Below are 22,650 nucleotides of genomic sequence, written 5' to 3' on the forward strand. Positions count from 1 at the left end.
TGTGCATCATCCCAGGAGAAACATGGCTTCAATGTGCCCTCTGGCCTCATGGCCAGAGACCTGGGACCAGCGCTTCTGAAAGCACCAGAGCAGAGAGCTGAGCTCTGCGGTTTCCAGTTCAGCCCAGCAGAAACCCTGTTGATGCAGAGCACCTCTGGTGGACTCCAAACCAGAGCCCAAAACAATCTTTCAAGAGAAATTCTGACTCTAGATAGAAGCCATTTTGTGGCAGAGATTTTTGCGTTACCCTTCTCTTCCTTTTTTTTTTTTTAAAGGATGCACATTTAAAAGTGTGCATGGAAATGGTGGCCCAAGTGCACTCCTGCTGTTCAGGATGCAGCCAGGTGGCTTTGTGTCTGACAGAAGCCCTTCCTGTCCCCAACATTTCATCTTAAGTCAAACAAGAAGGTTCCCCTCTTGGAGTCCCCCACCCAAACACAGGGCCTGATTTACAATGCTGCCAATTTCCCATCTGATAAACAGGGACCCTGTAATTGTCATATATAGTTGGGTGCACTTGGTTTTAGTGATTGTGAACTACTGAACTGCCCCGTGCTTTAAATGTCTTATCCTACACTTTGTAATATGTCACATGAAATAAAGGACTGACACGAGTGACTCCCTGCTGCCTCGAACCCTGCTAACCACGACTAAACCATGTTTTAACCAGGTATGATATACTTTCTCAGCAGAGAAGTCAGAAAATCTGCTGTGCTTCCTCTGACAGTGACACGCTCTCTCCTTCTTTCAGAGGAGACAGGCTGGTGGCTCACCAGTGAGACCAGCAGTTAACCCTTTCTGGAGATGCCATGAACTCTGCAATGCAGGTGTTGAGCTCTTCTGAGATCCTGTTGTGAATTAAAGGTTACTTGTGTTCAGGTTTAAATAGATATTTTTTTATATTTTATTTGAAATTGTCAAAGAATAATATATTGACCACCTTTATAATACACTTAATAATAGATCAGATGGTTTGTCTAGCTGGAAGCTCATTGTCTGGAATGAGTTAGGGGGTAGAGACTGACAAGGCAGCCTTTTATTTTTTTAAGCAATGTCTTGATGAACAAACTAGTGCTGTATTTTAAACAAGGCTTTTACACTGAACTACCCCAGCACGGTAATTTAATGAATCTACATTTCATGACTGAAGTGATAAGGATGAAACATTTTAAAATAACCAAAAGGTAGATACACCAAAAAAGTCTGATGAAACATTAAATGAATGTAGTGTAACACATTATCTTTGCTTCTGCACATCCAAAAAGTGCAATGAACTAAAACATTGCATTAAGCCAAGAATAAAGCTAAAAATTAAATTGGCTTAGAAAGATCTAGTGTAGTGGTTTATGCACTAAGAACGCTGTAAATTTGGTCATTTAATATCATTCTCTTTACCTCTGATATGCACATTAAAAGCAAACTAAGACTCATGGTAAAAAGTCAGAAGAAAAGGACAGAGATGAACTTTGTCATTTTACATGCTTATGTCTTTTTAAACACACAGTATTAATTGTTGTTTTATTTATTGTATAGTTATTCTCACTGTCTGTTTTTCAGGTGGTGTGAATATCCCAAGACATGAAATATAACAAGGTCTGTTACAGATTAAAACAGGATCCAATAAAGAAGACGTATTCAAAAATATAATACTGCCCCTTCAAATCAATAAATAAAGACAAGCATTTCATACACTAATGCATATATCTATGACCATTATAAATTAGTTGCTTGCCAGAAAATACACTTCTTAGCACAAGTGCCATTATTTAAAGTTGTCTGTTTAATGCACACTTAGTATATTTTCTCATCCAAAGCTGCGCTGCATAATTAGACAACATCCATTCTTAAAAACTAAAGTAGATGCCAAAAATGTAATACATAAAGCATGACGTATTACAAATTTACATCTTCAAAAGTTATGTGTGGTTTCAGACAGAAAAAAATTGCAAAAAGATCACTATATTATAATGGCCCGGGTTTCATCTTAGCTTGCTCCATCTGTCGACTGGCAGTAATGTAAGTTATAATGCACTCATTCTTATTCAACTTCAGTGAATGGGTATTTTCCAGGGTAGTTCTATTAAGTGGACAACTAGATAGGTGTCTTAATAGTTTGCTGAATTATGGTTGTTTAAGCCTCGGTTAGATCAATGGGTTGATTGCTGGTTCTTTTCCCAGAAGACATTTATTGTCTTCTAAAGTGAACTCAGATTTCTGTCTGTATTCCCAGCATGGATGGGTTTCTGGCAACCTATTGGTCAGATACAGCATACTCTTATGTTTTCCACTTAGGACCCCTTGGGACCACACTCTTATCCCCATCCCACCCAGATGAGTGAGGGTGTCTGTCTCCTTCTGCCCTTCTTTCGGCAGTATGGAGCAGCCAGGCTGTGCCAGTTGCTTTGTTGAGAACTGTTCCCTCATTGTCCTTCTGTGCAGCAGGACACAACTGGTCAGCCAGAAAGAGAAGGAAAGTGTGGGCCTGCTGAGGGATGCAGGGAACCTAGTGACAAAGGACATGAGAAAGGTGCAACAGCTTGGTGCTTCCTTTGCCTGAGTTCATTGGCAAGGTCCACTCTCAGGCGTCCCAAGTATCTGTGGCTGGCAACAGGGTCTGGTAGAGTGTGGTACAACCTGTGGCCAAAGTAGATCAGACTATGAACCAGTTTTATGCTCTGGGAAAGTAGAAAGCAATGCATCCAGCTGGGCATCTGATGTTCCTGAGGGAGCAGGCCAGTCTTACTGTGGGAGAGCCCTTTGTCCTTCTTAAAGAGTGGAGATCAGTGAAATGGAGAAAGTTCTGGGAAACTACAAGTCAGTCAGACTAATGAGAACCCTTAGAAAGATCATGGATCAAAGCTTGCAAGCACTCACTGCGAGGTGCGCAAAAAGCAGTACAGTGAAACAACGCTCTGGGATTTACCAAAGGCAAATCGTGCCTGAAAACAGGCACAAAAACATTATGATGACTGGCTTGGTAGATGGTAAGGGGAATGCAGTGGGTGTTGTCCACCTTAACTTAAGCATGGTCCTTTGCACTGTCTCCATAATACTACTGTAGATAATTGGAAAGATATAGACTGAAGATTGCATGGTGGATAAAATCTGTGTGGACTGTCTAGGCTTAAAAAACAATGAACAGTGTTTTCAAGACTGGGTGGTGCATAGTTACTGGTGGCATTCTTCAGGGACTGATACAGACACCTGTGTTCTTTACTGTCTTCATTAACAATCTGAGTAATGATATGAAATGGGATGAAACTTTGTCAAGATTCAGGATGACACCAAAGTGGAGATGGAGCAGGGGATTATGGAAGTGGACCACTTATGGAAGTGAACTACCAGTGGAAGCTGGGAGCAGGGCTGCCAGTTAGAGGGACCTCAACAGGCTGCAGAAAGGGACTGACAGAAACCTCAAGAAGTTAAAAAAAAGCAAATGCAAAGCCTTGCATCAAGGGTGTAAAAACTGCAGTGGCACAGGAGAGTGAGTGACTGGCCAGGATAGTTCCAAGAAGGCGTCTGGGAATCCTAGTGGACAAGTTCAGTGTGAATCAGAGCAGTGGAGGCAAGCTGTAACAGGATGAGTGTAGCCAGAAGTGATTATTTCCTGCTGTTCAACTCTTGGGAGATCCCATCCGAGTAGTGCCCAGTTCTGGGACTCTGTTACACAAAAAAGACATAGACAGTTTGGAGCAAGTCTGACAGAGAACCACTAGGCTGGTCAGGTCACATGAGGAGAGGCTGAGAGAATGGTGCCTGATTAGGGGATGAATCTATTTGGTAACTCTACTGTCAATGGCTATAGAGGAGAGGGAGCTACACTGTTCCCAGTGCAAGCACTGGGGGCAATGGAATCAAGCAGCAGCAATGGAAGTTCCAACGAGACACACAGTAAAAATTCTTCACAATGACAGTGATTGAGCACTGTACCAGTTTGCCTATCTCCATCCATCTAGTCCAGCTTGACTAGACAACATCCTGGGCAACCTAGACCTAGCTCTGAAGTTGGTCTTGCTTTGGGCAAAAAGGTGGACTAGATAACCTCCATAGATTCTTAATTGCACTGAGATTGCTTATTATGGTTACTTCAGGCACTATTATTCAAGAGGAATATATTCCCTGACTCCTGCCTTGTTTCTTTTTTTCCTATTTCCTCTATGGTCTGTGGCATTTTGGCTCTGCTTCTTTCCTCACCTGGCAGCCAGCTTGTGCCTCTCAGCAGCTTTTGCACGATGCCACAGGAGAGCAAAGGCTAGTGGGCCGTACAAGCTGGCCAGCACGCCAGGAGTCTTTGTGCTTCTGCCTGTTAATCACAAGGTGCTACTGAGGTGTGTGAGCTGGCCAGCGTGCCAAGAGCCTGTGCATCAGGCACACAAAGAGAAATGAGCTAGCAGCAGGCAGCAGCAGATTGTGGAGATGTGTCCCAGTGCTGACAGGGGCAAGGCCTGAACCACCCATGGCAATTAGTGCAGTCAAATCAGATGCAGCAGCAACCAGTTAGACCAGAGCTTGTTGTCTCACCTTCCTTCTGGCCTGGTCACCCCCGGTATACCCCATCATGCAGGCACCCTCATTTCTATCAGGAGGGGAATGAGAATCACATCGTTTTATATTGAATTATGTTATGTAATATTATCATAATTGTATTTATTGTCTATATTATATATACTAACTATATCAGTTACACTGTGTTGCATTACACCATATTGTGTGTTGCTCTTGAGTCACTTTCCCAGTCTGGAAGTCTCCACGCTGCCACCATGTTTTGCTCTCAGTGCGTGTCCATCGAGCCCATGAGATAGCTGAAGAGGTAAATGAGGCTCACACTCCCCTCTTTCTTGCCTCTCACACAGTGCAATGGATTTCAATAAGCATCTGAAATTGGAATTGGGTATCCTAGCTTCAGGAGAACCAGGAATGGGGTCAGACAAGAAGCTGTCTCTTGGTAACCTACTCTTTGCTCTAGCAGAAACCCTTATGCTGGAGGAGAGAGGTGTGGAAAGGTAGAGCTGGGTCCATAGCATCTCATACTTAAGGACAGATACTTGCTCATATCTGAGGCAGGGGGATGTCTGTCACGGTATGTTCACCCCAGTAAATCAGCATGGCGCTGATTTGTAAATAGTTGGCCTCATTTACCGCATTCCTCTCTGCAAACTGAGCTTGTGCTAAGCTGCTGGAGCCCAGCCTCACTTTCCTCCAGCTGCTCACTTCCAAAAAGTTATTGACATTGCCTCCAGCCCTTGGATGTTAGTGGTATTTTTGTTTTATGTCTTTCCTAACAAGTTGACACAACTTAACAATGTTGGTCTTGTCACCAGATTATTCTTCTAAATGAGACAGTTATTCACAGTGAGTCATTGAATATTTTACAACATGGTTACAGTAGCTGCTCCGACAGGTACCTGTGTATAGATGAGAGTGTATGCACTGTCACAGCACTGTCACATAGGAGATGTTTGCTCTACCTTTATTTATACAAACCACTCACCCCCTCCTCTCCCTTGCTCACAAGCTGTCCTTTAATTCTCACGGCACCATCTTTCCACCTTGTTACTCGGGTGGATGCACAGAGATGGCCCTACTGCTACTGTATCTCTTGGGTTTCTTTGGGTGTTTGGGGAAAATATCTGTTTTTAATATTGTGCAACTGGAGATGTGACCTGTAGACAGTTTATTTCTGGGCAGACCAGTGAGCTTTGGAAGATGGATTCTTTCCTTGAGGTGGGGATGGCTCTGGAAAAAAAGTTCTTTCAATTTTTCCCTTCACACAGTCCTGCTTGATTTATTTTTCTGCTTCTTCAAAAGGACTTTGTGGCCAAGAATAACCAGAGTATCTGCCCATTTGCCACTCTGTGGGTACCTGAAAATAAAGATCTCTAGTACCTGCCCCCCTGCCTGTAACCATTCCCAGGGAATGTGTATGTGTGTGTGAGTGCCTGCGTGTGTGTGTAACTACAGTAGCTCTCTGGTTTGTCCAGGGTTTAAGGAATAAGAGTCTAAGTGAAGCTCACTCCATATTTTTGATACTTGTTAGTGATCGGAAAGCCTTGTTTATCATCTGCACTATGTGGCAGGACATCAGAACTGAACTACTTAGCATCTTTGCAAGGTGTTTTCTCTCCTTTTTAATGTCTGTGATGATATCTGCTTTTCAGAAATTGCGCCACTTTAATTAATTCACATTTTAAACGTACTTTGAGGTTCACAAGCATGTGTGCTACTTGAATATAAATTATTCTTGCTAGAATTTGTAATTTCTTCGCAGTGTTTGGGTTCCTTTTTTCTCCCCTTTTTTTTTTGCCTTGAAAAATAATTGTCCCAGAACTAGTTAAATAACAGGACAGTCTGAGCAACAGCTAAAGGGCCTCTATTCTCTGTCATCTTGTACCTTGCACCTTGTCAGCAACACCTGTAAAGAGCTGGTGTAAAATGGCAGCACATAGCTCTGCTAGTACCTTACACTCCTTTTGCACAGAGTGAACAGACTACACAAGGTGCCAGGCCCAAAGGCCTCTGTTTCTGCCCATTTGGGATATGCTCTTTGCATCAAATCTTGAGATTTCTTCCTTTTATTAAAGTAAACCCAAAGGGGTCCCCTAGAGGCATAGCCAATATTCACTCCTTGTGGGCACACAAATCCAGGATTAGCCTGTGGCTGTTCCCAGGCAAAGCGTTTGCAAGTGAAGTCTGTGCTAGTGTTAGGCAGGTACTGTAATGTAGAAGACCTGCTCTGACTATTTATTCATCTGAATTAGCTGCCTCTGGAATGCATATTTGTGTACCCCCAGAGTTTAGAACTCCATCATGCTTGTGTCCTGAGATATGTGGTTTATCTGAAACTGATTTTTCTTTCACTTTACTGTGACTCGTCCCACAAGTCAGGAGGATCTGACACTGAAACTATTCTCTGCTGATTTCTCCCAGCTAACACACAGAAGCACTGTGGATGGGAGACCTTCCAAATTGCCAGTTCCCTAAAACTTTAACATTTTGGGTTTTTTTAAATGCCATGGTTTCACTTTCACTACGCAAAGCACAGGAAAAGACTGGTAGACAAATAATTATTAAAGCTATGTCTGAAATTATTCCAAGCCTGTGAATCTGTTCCTTTGCAGGAAGACAGTGCTGAATCCCTAGCAGCTTCCATAGCTCACTTCTTTGCAGATGGTTCTCTAAGGGTGTGTTGAAGCAAACTGAATACCCACCACCAAAACTCACCTGAATTCCAATGTTTACACCTGATTTTGAATCCAAGTCCAGATTTAAAGAAGATAAAGGAGGTTATGTCCATGTACAAAAATATCCTTAGATGGCTAAAAATATCAAAAAGCACTTGAATAAATTCTTGTTAATAAACTAAAATTTATCATCTGGCTTTTCTGACACTCTAATGATGAAAGATGCAAGGTGTAGGTATTACAGATACACAGATGTCTGTCATAAGTAATAGAAATTATTAATATTATTATTAATGTGTCTTACACCTCGAGGGTCTAACTGAGGTAAGAGTCCCACTCCTTGTGCATGCAGTCAGACACTGCAGTTTGCCACATATGTAGAGAATAAAGGCAAATAGACAGGACCAGGAGAAAAAAAAAAAGGCAAGGCACACAACAGGATCAATCTTGGGCTTTTTCAGAGGACCTTTTTCAGAGAAACCTGAATTATACTTGATTTTCTAAGGAAGACTGAGAGCCTACCTCTTTTACCTTATTGAAAACCTCAGCCTGACGGACTTGTCTGAGGCAATAGGGGAAGCCCATGGGCAGGGGCAAAACATGTCCAGACACAGCAGCACAATGCAAATCTCTAGAATGCTTTTGCACAGAAATAGTGTTTCTTCATACAAAGAACTGCGTTTGGGCTCATGTCAAGCTTAGATTAAAGAGCAGTGGATAAACATCTATCTTTGTTACTACCACAACCATGAATTTTAAGGGTTAGTCATCCCCGAGACCTGGAATGGCTCGTTCACGTGAGACAGAAATATTTCATTCAGCCTTGCACTCCTGGAAGGCTGACACTCCTGGGCAATGAAGCTCCTTTTTTACCTTTCTTTGCTTTCTCGGTGAGTGATCTTGACTGCATTTTCACCAAAACAGAGATGCAATATCTCACGAAGTGGTGCACTGCATGTTTCTGCTGGCATTCATTGGCTGTGCCTCGCGTGTAGGGCAAAGGCTTAGCCTCTAAGATTTGTTGGCAGCCTCCTGCTCTTTGTTCTTCAGAATGTGAAAATAGTGTAAATAGCAGCATCTGCAATTGCTCCTGCTGCTCTGACTGCCAGCCAAGCCAGATCCCCCTCCCCTCGGAGAGCAGTCCACATGCTGCACACAGGACTGGACCGGGGAGGAATTATATGCGGTGAGAGTGCAGCCTCAGGAGTGCTGTGAAGAATACAGGCCATCAGACAGGAAGGCAGATAGACTGCCTCCGAGTTAGGCTATTCCCAAATGAAATTTAAAAAAAATCTCTTCCTCACATCATGAGCCTTATATATTTTTTTAGGATTTTTGTGTCTAAATCTATCTTGCTACCAAAAATGTTTTAAAGAAAGGGAAGGAATAATTCACTCACTGTTTCTCTTGTGCAAGGAGAGCTCTATTCCAGGAGCAACCAACCTTTCTGTCATGATCCTATACCTTCCTATACAGATTCTTACACTGAACCCGTCATGACACTTCAGAGATTTCAGCAGCTGAGCTCAGGTTCACTGTTTTCCTGTTTATATAGTGGTTTTAAGCAATTTTAAATGTGCATGTGGAAATGAAGTTTTAGAAATGCTGAAAAATGATTAGTGCTTTTTTTCCACCATATATACACATGCATACATGCATACTATATATTGTATATATCTGTCACAGCAGAATTTTTTCCTCTGCAGCTCAGGTTGAAAGGAGAGTTAAGTCCTTTTTCATGTGAAAGGCATTTAAAAATACCTGTTTGTCCATTTGAAATCTGCAGAAGAAGTGGAACAGTGAGTAGGCAGAGAGATACATGTTCATCTATGGTCTGCAACAAGGGAAGCTGGCAAAGAGTCCTGGAGTGAAACGTGTGTCCCAAAACGATGCTGCTGATGGAAGGGTTCTGCAAGCTTCTTTCTAGCCAGCCCTATCAGACAGTGCCACCCAAAAAGCAAACCCTTATCATGCAAAAAAATGGCATGGCAAGGTCAGTGATATAAATGAATTGTCAAAGCATCTCATAGGCAGGCAGCTGGCTAGACTTCTTGTCATCTGATGGCAAGATTAAAGCCTTAAAGTTTGTAAAAGTATTCAAGTTCTGCCTCAGCTACACAACAGTGGTCCTGAGACGATGCTCTATCATGAGGTTCTTATTTTGCAAGCAAAAAGTTCTTATTTTTAAGGAAGACATTAACTATATTTTTAAATTTTGTTTCCAACCTCTCCTCCTTTCTCTTAGTCTTTCAACTCTAAACCAGCAGCATTGCAGCTACAGTCTTTCAGAGACCTGAGCTTCATTGTGAGCCCACCTTAACACCAAGATTCACAGCTTTGAACTACATTACTCTCCTGTATTTCTTTTTTTACTTGCATCATTCCAACACATGCCAACCTCTAGCACATAAAATGCTTGGCTCAGAGGAACAGACGTATACAGCTGCACTGTAATTGTATAAAAAAACCCACACTAATAACTCTTCAGTGCATTCAAAAACTCTGCTCATTGCAGAAGTCTGGGCAGATTGGCACATAGTGCAGAGGCACAGATTACACAGTGCTTAATGGCTAAAACTGGAGCACTAATATAGCCCAAATACACTCACTTTACATTCAAGAGAATGAGACTTTTTTCTTCTTCACAACAAGTGGATTTTAACCCAACAACACTAGAGTATTAGAGGAAAGCCAAGTGTGCACTGTGTAAACACAGAGGACTGCAGTGGGAACCTAAACCTAAGAGCTGTGTTTTTGTAGCAAGGGGGAAGAACCACCCTATGGGAGAAATGGCCAATCAAAACAGCTTGGATTTTTAATGCCAATCACTCATGCATGAGTATAGACCAGTCGTTCCTTGTAGAAATTATCTACCCAGTAGTTTTGAACAGTGAGTCCATTTTCAGGAAATTGTGAACTGCTCTTTGGGGGAAAAAAAAGAAGGAGTAAAATACATTAAAAAGATAGTTTCTTTCAAATTATGCACCCAAGTGTCTTCCTATGTGCAGTTTGAAGATAGCTTTTCAAAGTTAAATCTGCACAGACTATGCTATAAGATTTTCTCTGGTTTATGTGAGTGAAAAACTGAAAATCATATTGAAAAGTAGTGTTCTTATTTGTACAAAGATTATCACATTTGCAGTACAGATCAAACATTCACAAAGGCAGGCAGAATGGCACATGCTGTGAGCATCCACTCCAGCTTAAAAGCTTTAATTCAGGAAGGTTGCTCTATTGAGGAAAAGGAGCTTGCCTAACAAGGAGTGTTTAAACTGCTTTCCTAAAAATGCATAGATTGGAGCATGCACTTAAGTGGTTTCCCACACCAAGGGATTACACCTCCAACAATTATACAAATTAATTTTGAATCAAATTTAGGGAGCCAAGACTGTGCCCACTACTCCTCCAGATATGCACTCCTCTTTCAGCCACACGTGGACATTTGCCATGAGCTGTGCGTTCAGTGGCCATTCGACCCCCAGAAGGACCAGGCTGGGACTGGTGCCTGCATGGGCTGATAACCTGGATGCAGCTGCCTCACACCATAAGTGCACTGGTGTGGCCAGTAAAACCAGTAAGCCATAACCTACCCTGCAAAATGCAGGGAGAGCAACCAGGAAAGGCTTTTGAAGAAATACATAACAGCCCTTCTAGGGCTGTAACTGTAGCCCCAGTTTTTCCCATGTGTTGGAAAGTTGGAGATATAGAGGAATCTTCTTTAGGTTGTCCAAGGTTTACTAAGGAAAAGAGGACCTGCAGCCTTGGACACAACTAAGGTGTATATATCTACTGTGGAGAACCTTTTCTTTAGCTGGCCTGAAGCTGGGGCTGTGCAGATGTACTGTTTGTACCCAAGGATATTAACCACAACAGAGGATCAAGCAAGATACAGATATGTAATGAAAAACAGACTGCATAAGAAAACAGGAAAAAAAGGAATATAAATATATGCACACACAAAGATTCAAAGCATTTTTTCATCCCCGTTGACAATAAACACATTAGCTGAGAATATATTTTCCTGTAGCTTTTGGATTTCTCTAATATTTTCAAGCATTTAGGGCACAGTCTGGAAACCAAGCTGACAGACACCACCCTTGAGCGATACTGGTTTGCCACTGACCTCGTGCACCAGTCAAAAAGAATAGCCTGCTCCATCTTTTACCCTGGCACGTGACTTCAAAAAAATCAAACAAGCGTTTCTCATTACACTTATTAAATTTGAGTACGGCTTGTTATTAATTGACTGAGGTAAAACAAAACCCTCTCACTGTAAAACATAATTATTTAAGCTAAAGTGCTGATGACTTAAAATGCCATGTTATAGCATATAATCTATGCTGAAATGAAAGATAGAAACACCTCCTTTTGGCCTAATTGCACTGAATTCAGTGCATTTGTTATGACCAGAAAAGTGATACTTGAAAGGAATGCCGGATATGGGTACTGTGTTTTATCAGTCACCAGATGCCAAGGCTTTCCCTACCCCTATGGAAACAGGCCATCAGTGAGCTACAGCAATAGAGAAAGCCTTCCATGGCCCTGCCTAGGACTAATAAAAGAGCAAATCAAAGTATTTATCTCTTATGTAGGAGTAGCACAGTAAGATGTTTTACATATGTTCCCAGGGATGTCTGCAGCTGGGTGGGTTTCTTGTAGTATATTCCTTTCTCAAGCAGTTTCTAGTTTTCTGGTGTACTTTACATTGGAGGAGGAAAGGGCTTCCTATTAGTAAATAATTCATATATCATACTTGTATCCTAGATTTATGAAGTGACTTTGCTTCACCAAAGCAAAGAGCATTGCAAATAACGGGCTAGTTCATCCCTTCTGATTTTTTGCCACACAAGAGAAAGCTGGTTCAAATAGTCCAGAAATCTGTCAGAGGAGGAGGGAGCTGGTTGTGGCACTATCAACCTCCCCTTTGCCTATAGCTCAAAGCATAGTTGCGTGTATGAATTCTGCCTGACTGGAAGTCCACTGAGATTTGGGGCTGAGAAGGAGCTCAAGTAAAATGTGTGTTCTGGGCAGTCATGAACCCAGGAGGAGTAACATTATATGTGGCATAAATGTCTGATAAACCCACATGGGAATAGGCATGGAAGCAATGACTTGGCTTAATCAATAGCAGCCGCTAGATTCACTTTTATGCTATTGTATCTCATGAGGGCATGAGGTGTTTTGGCGTGTAATGAGTCCTACAGGATCTGTGGCAAGCAGAGTTGTTTGGGGGAAACATTGTAAAGGGTCTCAGCCCTTCTCCAAATGCATCAAAATTTTTACTGGACTCTCTTAATGTTGGTATCCTCATAAATTTTTGTGGCTGAGGTGGAGGTTCCCAAGGTTAAATCACCAACAACTAATGATGAGCATTGTGCAGCCTCACCTTTATGCACCTTCTTTGCAAGGCAGAGTTAAACCCCTAAATTATGAATTTAGGCTTCCCTTAAAAATAAGAAAAGTCTGCTGCCTGAGAGTGCCTTGTCACAAGCTGACATGCTGAGCCAGGAACCAGTAGGAAATGGTTTATCCGGTTACTCTGTAAGGATTAATTATCATGGGGACTATTCCCCAGGTCTCCTTTTATCCTGCCAGGTGCTTTAACCAAGGGTTAGAGAATCACTCACATTTTTCCCTCCTGCTTTGTTTATTCAGTGCCCTTTTTCCCCTCTTTTGATGGTGAGTACCACCTCCCCAGCCTAGCCTCCTCTGCAGGAGGGGATATGAGCTGGAGTCAGCCCCTTGACAAAGTGTGAGTCCATGAGCATGTGCTGCAACCCCCAAGCTGGTGGACAGACCTTTGCTCATAGGACAGGTGGCTGAGGGAGGAGGAGGAGAAACAGCTCCTATTTCCAGGAGGCTGTGGATGGAGACACATATATTAGGCATGCTCAGAACATGCACTGAAACAGTAAAACATTTCCACAGAAGCTATTTATCATAGCAGAAAGACGTGCCCTAACAAAAATTCACTTGCAGGAATCTGGTAGGGTCTTGCTTTGCACAAGTGTTCATGCCCCTTTCATTCTTTATATTCTGCAGGGTACAGAAAGGTACAGCCAGAAAGGACATCAAGAGGTTTTTGGGTTTTTTTTTACTGACTTAACATTGCCCCACATAGGAGAATATTTTCTTTTTCTGCTCCTTCTGTGTTAAAGACACGGGTACTTGCCTTTCCAATGCTGCTCTTGGCATTAAAAGGGGATTACTCCAGTGGATCCTGCTTGTGGCAGAATGCAGCTTGACAAGAAACAAAGAAATGGCATCCTAAGCAAAGGGGATTTTACTGTGAGTGTGTGCCTATATTGACAACATTCACTGTCTGATCCCTCACCAATCCACCTCATTCACTTATATGGCAAAAAACATGGGGTTTCATTTTAATCCTAATGGTATATAACCCACACCTTCTATGAAACTTCTGTTTGCAGTCAGGAAAAGGCAAAATTAAAACCCTTCCAGCAGAATGTATTGATATGGGTACCATGGACCTATATACACACAGATTCCATAGCATAGGTTTTCCAGGCACCTATTTACTAGCCTACCTTGGGACCCAGATCAGTTGCTGTAGGCACAGCAGAAACTCAGAGAAGAGCACTTCTTCCTCCGTGGAGCTTGGATCTAAGCTCACCACCACTCCACAGGATGGAGCTGGCCTTATGGAGGGCTGAGGGAAGAGCTAGGGAATGAGGGACCCTGAGCATGATGACAAATAAATCATGTGTGCAAGGCATGACCTGTGAGTTCAGCTGAAAACAGCTTTCTTTTTTTTTTTTTTTTTTTTTTCCCCTTTCTCCCCAGAGCAGTTGGTTCCTCCCCAGCAACAGATCACCTTTCAGCATAGACCTCTTCAAGTGTTGGCAGCGTTGACACTGAGGCTCAAGAACACCTGGGCACATTCGCAATAGGACAGCGCTATTAGATCTGTCACAGTAATGTCTGGTGCATCCAGAACATTCATGTGGGAGCACCAAAATGACACTGTCCCCTTCTCCTTATTTTTTTTTCCTTTTTTTTTCTTTTTCGGTAGAGGAAGATCATCCAGAATCAACCCAGTAAAAAGAATTGTCATAAAATCTCACACCATTGACTTGTAAATGGAATTGAATCTGTGGAGTCTACATAATGATCCTATCAAAAAGGGAAAGAGCTATCACATTCATATAACAGATGAGATATGAAATGACTACTATGGCAGATGAACACCCCAGAGGTATTTTGCTTTATTCTACTCACTGCGTTTATATCTCCAGTTTCTCTAATTTTAGTTATTTTTTTCCTCAGGTCTCAAGACAAGAACAGAAAGACTTTATTTTCTTTCTTTCTTTCTTTTTTTTCTTTTTTTTTTTAACAAATAACCTCATACAGAAGTCAATAATATAAATACTTATGTTTCCAAGGTCAGTGCTGGGGCTTTATTAAAACTGATTTTTCACAATGCATTTCTCTGCCGTTGCTTCTGCTGTTGCTGCTAGAAACCTTCCAGTCATTTCCCCTTCCCTATAACCGTCATTTGGGTTGCTGAGAAGTTAAAGTACTTGCAGCAGACAGGGGCCAAGTAGTGACAGGCTCACCTTCCTCACTAAAGAAATTTCCCTGCTTAAGAAAATCAGATGCAAAGCCCTCCTCCCTCCCCTTCTAACCCTCAAACATTCCTTTACATCTCTTACCTCCATCCCTTTCCCCCTTCTCCCCCAGCCCCCTCTGTTGAGCATTTTGATTAGTGACTACTTAAAATAATCAGAACAGCCACTTAACTGGGAGTCTCACACTCGCACCTGAAGCTAAAACACAGTGTCATAAAAATGAAAAGTCATCAGAATCGCAAAGACTGCCGTTTGCATGCAGCTGCCAGAAGAATATATTCATACAGCAGTGATTGTGCAGCGCTGCTGTTAGTCAGCACGGGCTGGATTAGTACACAGACCCTTCTATCACTGCCCTCCAGGGATTCACACCCTGGGTTTAATTAGGGTTTGTGCGTGGTTCTGCTTCAGAGAGACGCTGAGTTAAGTGCAGCCCCAGTGTATTGTGCTGGATGACCTCTGTCTGTATGGACAGGCTCCTGCTGTGGCATACACAACACACATGCAAACCCCTCACACACGTTCTCCTACCCCTTTTTTATACATTATTGCCAATATTATAGTGCACAAGCTGGAGGGTACTGCTTAAACCATGTGTTTTGTACTTATTAAACACTGCTGGCCACAGGGAATGAAATGAGCCAGGGCTCATCCATAGGAAGTGTTGTTGTGGCACTCTTTAATTGTATAGAGCAATATCATCCAATGTGATGTAATGAAGATCTATGGAGAAAACCAGCCTTTTCCCTTGAAGACAATGCCAATGTTTTTTAATTTTTATTTCATTCACTGACAGGTTGGGAGATGAAAAACACAATGTAATCTTCCAGCATATTCTACATACCACATAAGCCCCGTACATCCATGTTTATTCTCTCTGAGCAGATTATCAGTAAACAAGGTAAAGAGTGGACAGCAAACAAAGAGAACAAGACTTTGAGAGTTAAAATTTTTGCTAAATCAATCCTTCATGTCTCTTTTCCTTTACAAAAAGGAAGGGAAATGTCCCATACTGTGCCCAGAGCATAGATAGCCACCTTTGAATTACAGGGTGGTACTAAAAGTATAGTGCATCTAACCTTCATCTTATTTAAAGTTTTTTATTCTCTGTCATTGTTTTGGTTTAAAAGGCCCTCAAGGAAGGTTGTGAAATGTTTATTAGCTACCTGAAAGAGCAGTTGTCTCCTATATGAATAAATATTTAGAAACTATCCCAAAATCCCCTGTTGTCAATGGAAATTTTTCCATTGATTTCAGTGAGCTTGGATAAGACCTTTAGGCAGTTGTTTAAAAGGAACAGTTTTTCTAGCTTTATACCTGTGTCTTCTACTTAGATTTAATAAAAATAGAGACAAATTAGGAAAGCTGTGCAAAATCAGAACAAATATAGTGACTTGTGTTACACTGGCTTTGTCTCACCTTCCTCACTGTTTGCTTACAGTGGGTAAGAGGGATGTAGGCTTTGTGCTGGGCAGTGCAACTGCAGCAGCAAACTGGGGAGAGAAAGACAAAATGCTGGCCACCAAGAACAGCACTGAGCATGGGGTTGCTGTGAAATGTAGCCTACATGGATTTTGCTGATTTAGTCATATAGAAAAATTTTCCACCTCTGTCCCCTTTTTCGCATTGATCACTGTTACCTGCATGATTTTGTTGAGCCTCAGATCCTTCTCAGTGATTTCCTTGTTACCTGTGTCCCTGTGCGAGCCTTGTTCAAGAGACACTGAGACAAAAGCAGATAAATGGCAGATTTGAGAGGGCATGATGGATGGAAAAGGCTAGAAGGGAAAGAGGTATGAGATGATCAAGTACAACCAAAGGAAAAGCATGAAAATGCTTGCTTATAAGCAAGATCCAAGAATTCCCCAAATCACAAATAGGAAGTTTGACTATGAAGCTAAGGCTAAATTCAAATCCAGTTAAAGACTGAGGGGAAAAATCTCAAAGATCTCCCACTCCTGCAAAGGCTGAGAAGATCACTCTGAAGTCTGAGCAAGCAGCCTGAAAAGAATAATGAAGCAGAAAGAAGGCATAGCACACCTTGTTTAAAGAAGGAATGAGGTTTAAAATCCTGTTTTGAATTTTAATGGCTCCCAGCCCCTCTCCCCAGAAGATACAAGAGAGAAGTAGAGCAGAAGGCTCCATTACTTTCCCTAGCAACTTTGGTCTCTGTTTATTACTGAATTTGCAGCCTTCACCCACTACTTCACTTAGCTTCCACAGAGAACATCCTGGATCCCCTTCCTCATAACACAGCCCCAAAAGCTAGTGGCCCCCAAGCCTGCACCAGCTGAGTTGGCACCTGCTGTGCAGCAGGTGGTGGCCGTGCCCCTTCCAACCCTCTGCCCTGGGGAAGCAAAGGCAAACCCGCTGTGTCTGCCACCATGACAGGGCTCCAGAGAGGTGGAGGCTGTTGATTCAGATTATACAAGCACCAGGGGACTTGTAAAGCTTTTATTGGCACTTAAATACATATTTAGGGACTGTTCTGCACATGTAGTATTTAATTTCCACACCTGGTTATTTGCTGTTATTGAAGTCTGTGATTAAGCATCTTAAAAGCCCCACTTTTATAAGACCCCGTGCACATGGATATCACTGAAAGACCAAGACTTTGCCATCTTGGTGTGTGAGAGGGAGCCCAGGCCCAGGTAGATGAAGACCCCTCCCACAGGCATGTAGGTCTGCTCATTCAGCCTGTACTGCACCAAGGGAGACTGAGACTTGTGTCTACCTTTCTCCTGCTGTCAGATGTTGGCAGAGGTTGCCGCCTGACCCTGTTCTCAAGGACAGTGGAAGATTCCTGCCTTTTTTTTAAAGGTGAAACTGGCCCTTGTTAAGTCTCTCTAATAACCTCAGTATTTGTTCATTTCACATTTTGATGAAAAAACAAAAGCTTTTTCCTTCATGGTAAATCCATATTAAATTAATATGCATTACAAGACATTTTTTCCAATGCAAAAGACTTAATTCTTCATTGACCTTGCACCTTGCATTGCACCTTGCAATCAGTCTTCAGCTACAGGGGTTGATGTTTTTATTAGGCATAGAGAAGGTAAGATCTTGGTCCAACAAAATTACTAAGCGGGATCCCTTCCACACCTATCTCTTTCATACAGGAACCTACATGGAAATACTAGGAGACTCCTGATTTGGGTTTTTACAAGTGAAATGACCCCCCAAAAGGGTGATAAAATGTTCCAATAAAAAACAGTGACTCCAGCTCTTTAAAAGGAGAATTTTACCCTTTATACTCCAACCAGGTCTTCCTACCACTGTAATGGGGATTGAAGGTTCCTCTCTTTGTCATGCCGACAGTGTCTCCAAGCATGGTGTTCCGAGCAGAATTGCCTCATCTTAACTCATTCAGATGTCCTTCCTGTGAGTCAGAAGCATGAACACACTGGCTGATGTCTTTAGTCCTCCTGCCTCTTCCCCAGCCACTCAACAGGGATACACAGCCTCTGACAGAGGACAATGCTGATTGTGCACATGGAGTGGGGAGACCAGAGTGGGAGGGCAAAGTGTGATATGCTTTGTCACCTTGCAACAGTCACTGGGTTCTTTGCCTTCTGCTTTTGCAAGGTCTTGCACATCTCCCAGAGTCTAGACCCAAACAGCATTTTATTTCCTCAACTGGCTATAACCTGCAGGTAACAGGTAAAAATTCAGGGAGCTGCTCACTCGCAGTCATTCACTCGCATTGGGTTTTCAGTGCCTTCTCCTGGGAACGCTTTTGAGAAGTCTTTCTCACACTATCACATCTAAAAGTGCTCTGCTTGTCAGAGAGGTTCAGGCAGGGCAGGTCTTAGCAGTAGTATTTTCGTGTGGAGGAAGAACTGCACCACAGCTAACAATAAGCACTTCTTCAAGAGCTAATTGAAGATAGAATGTATAACACCATCTGTAACCAGCCATCTGGTGATTCCCAATAACACTGCCTTCCACACCACAAGGAGGGGAGGAATTTATAGAATAGCAATCTACTTTGAACAATCTGATTTGGATAAAACGTGAGCCCCTCTTTGCCACCTCCTCAGCCATTATCCATATTCAAACTGTGTGAAACCACAGCTCTTGTGAGGCTTTAAAAAAATTGCTGTAGGACTGTGAATAATAATGATGATGATAATCAGAAATGTATTTATTAGTTACCTTTGAACTTTCAGATTCCAGCCGGACAAGATGCAGGAAACCAGGACCTCAGGAGAGTCTTTTTTCACAGAAATGACAGACCAGTTTTGCATTCCCAGGGGATAGTGCTAGCAGAGATAAGTATCTGAAGTTAGGAATGATTATCTGAGTTGAACTTGCAAACCTTCTGCAGTTCACCATCATTCCCTATGCTTTCTCTTACTAATACATGAAGGGACTGTAAATTAATGACCACCAACCTGTCAGCTGTGAATCAACAATATATTTTACTCACAGGAATGCAAAATCAAAACAAACCCCCCTCAAACACCAGTGGTTTCTGATGTACTCTTGGAACACAAAAACATCTGACACTATTTTTGCCACATATCATTAGTGAAATTCGAACCTGTGCTGAATCCTCAAGCGGCCTTTTCTTTAAACTGTGAGAGAATTTTAGCAACTGCATTTGGTACCCTTGCAAACACAGGCAGAGACTGGTAATATGGACAGACCTCCACTTTGTACAACACAAATGGCACCAACTATAATAAATATGAGGAGTGATTCCCAAATCGAAGACTGGCAAATAGTTACCCAGCTGCTACAGAAATAGCAAGATAGATTTTTTTTTTTTTTTTAAAGAAAAGAAATTAAATGAAATGGATATTAGCTGGAAACATCTGTGTTCACCACAGAGCAAAATGCATATTCAGCAGCCAGTTTATTGGCTCTTTAGAGGATGTGAATGGTGCATTGTAAATAATGACACGCCTGTAATAAATTCCCAGTAAAAAAGAGAGGGGGACTGAGCCTGTTCCTCCCACAATTCACATTTCTGGGTCCCTGCTGTGAGTGATGATTCACAGCAGTCACAAATTCCTGTTTTCAAAATGCTATTGTATACTCCAGGGCTTTCATTAAGTTTTACACTAGCAAGGGAAATTTAAAACTTGAGAGAGAGAGAGAGAGGCTCTGTGGTGACATTCATTTAACACTCACTGTACTGCACTGATAGATGTGATAGGAGGGTGCATGTCAGAAATCAGTCTGTGTTGCTTTCTTTAAATGTAAAGAATGGTGCATGAAACCCTGACAATGTGTAAGAAACAATTCAAAAAACCACCAAAATTGTGACTTGACAGCTTTTGTGTTTTGGAGGTGTATAAAACATTGCATAAATGTATTGGGCTTCAGCATTTAATTTGTGCTCCTACGGGACAGGCAGCTGTCTTAATTTCCTTCTTGATGCAAGTATATCAGGTCTGTGAGTGTTATGTATAAAAGATGTACTGTTCCAGCCTCACAGCTCCAGGATTGAGCTAGCTGCAAAGAAAGATCTTGTTGAAGAGAATATACATTTTCCTGTCAAAGCTGGGTATCAAGATGTGCAGACGAATTTTTGCGCCCTGACCAGGGAATTCCTAGAACATCATTCTGGTGCATGGAGTTCCAGCATACTCCCTCCACTGGGCCTTTCACCTCCAGGACATGGTTTTATATTCAGTCTACATAATTTCAGCCAAACGGTTGTTCTACAGCTGCAAAGCACACTAATGAGATGAGTTTTTGGCAGACTCACAAAGTTCTCTGTGCCCAGAGTTACACATGTTGTACACTGTCTGCTGGCTACCTCTGTTTGCACTTAAGGAGGCACTGTAAGATTTTTTTTTAGCAGAGAATGTATTGCCCAGTAGCTAAAATGTTATACAAGCTTCTTCTCACACTTGTGAATTTACCATACCCCATTCATTTAGAAAGGAGGCATCCTTATTCTCGGCTAAATTAAGGGCAGATTTTCCAAGAACGAGGGCCAAATTCTGCTCCTACTTTTTTTTTTACCCAAGTGCAATTTCATCTTTTCATTGGGATTTCTCAAGCAAAGACAAAATGACTGTGTCTCTCATATGGCTGTGGTATATTTCTCGGCTTCTTTTTTGCTCTGAAATTTAAAACCTTCTGTCACAATTTTTAGCTATAATTACTGAGTTCAGAGTTTCACATTGAGAGCTGCACCCAACACAGGTATGAAGACATAGGAGAATGAAATAAAAGCTGTTCAGATTCTGCCTAATAAAAATCTGTAACACTTCATCAACATCACAGGCTTATTAATTTCAGGGTCATTTTAAAAGAGAATTTGTGAAATTTGCGCCATTTTCCACTTTGAAACAGAGATCGGCGTAAATCTTGGAAACAGACCCATTACATTTAATTAAAACACAAACAGAACTTAAAATGTTGTTGCTTTTCTCTCCCTCACCCTTTGCACTTTTCATTTTCTCGAAGAGTGGGTAAAAGTTTAATATGCTTTCTGGTTGTGTCTGAGTTTTGCTTTAAAAAAAATATGTGTAAGATGGGAAAATGCTTGAAACATTAAGTAGTCAACTAATGGCACTTCTTTAATTTGCTTTGTTCAGGACCTGGAGCAGGGAAAATGTACTGCTCTAAAAGCACCAGGCTGCAAGACTTCAGAGCAGAACCTGCACAATCCTATCCCACCTCCACATCTCCTTCCTTTCCCGTGCAAATGTCCCTGAGGCTATCCAGCCCTGCATGACAACACTCCCTCCACACCTCACCCTACCCCGAGCCAACATTTTGGGAGCCAGCACCGCAGGATTTGCAGCTCCATACCAGTTATTTAATTTTACAGGGAGTACCACCTCATCTTTCTTGGAGGCTGCTGCCTGCCAGCCAGCTGCCATTTTGTGGAGCGGGGTTGATAGAGCGTGTTGTGGAAGAATCGAGCCCTGCACGCTCACAGAGAAGGTGCTATTTTTGGTTCTTCTCTTCCTTTTTTCTCACCTACGCTGAGGAACTACAGCTATTCAAACTGACTGCCTCCGCCTGCTTGAGGTATGGAAAACAATTTTTTTCTGTCCGGGGTAGGAGGAATGGCACGGTGTCATGGAGTTGCTGCCAGCAGGAAAATAGTCCGTGGGTAACTGCCCAAGCTCTTCGCATGGGATTCAATCTGCAGTGGGGCAGCAGAGATTCTAGATGCTTTCTAGTGCTACAGCCAAAGGAAGCAATAAGGACAGGGAGAAGAAGAAAGGCTTCATTTCTACAAAATAGTGGTTTTCTTGGGATCTTTTAGCTTATTTTGTTTGTGAGGTGGATAACTGGAATTTCCAAAACGAGTTGATGTTAAATGTCAGGTTCACTGACAGAAGATCCATTCAGCTAGGTAGGGTAGGTGTGCTGATAGTATTTGTTTTCCAAAATAATATTCAAACTGAGACACGTTTTTAAGAAAGAAAGCTTTTTCTTTGCAAGATCCCTGAGGCAGAATAATGGAAACTGCTTGTTGCCCTTTATATCATGGAAAAAATGGATAGGCACATTTTTAGTGGTACTCAGATATTTACACCATGGATCACCAGAATTGACTTTTCCTTAAACTTCATCATTTGTCAAAGATATTTTTTTTTATCTCTAAGTTTTGATAGAGGTCCCACCTCTTCTGTATGACACCCTAACAATTAGGTATATCTGAAGCTCTCAAAGGCATAGAGCCCTGATTTTAATCTGTGCTGGTCAGTGGGAAAAGACTTTCACTTGGGAGTTTTATTGGTCTGAGAAAGCCAAAGCCTTTTGAATGCCATGGTGTACTCCAAAACATATTTCTTTGATGTCTGTGATAATAGGAGATGATGCGGGTCCAATTGGGAAAGACCATCACTGGAAATGAAGATGAGAAAACTGGCTTTGACAGAGCAAGTATTGTTCACTAATTTAGCAGA

This window comes from Aphelocoma coerulescens, chromosome 2, assembly GCF_041296385.1.
Source record: "Aphelocoma coerulescens isolate FSJ_1873_10779 chromosome 2, UR_Acoe_1.0, whole genome shotgun sequence".
Taxonomy (NCBI): domain Eukaryota; kingdom Metazoa; phylum Chordata; class Aves; order Passeriformes; family Corvidae; genus Aphelocoma; species Aphelocoma coerulescens.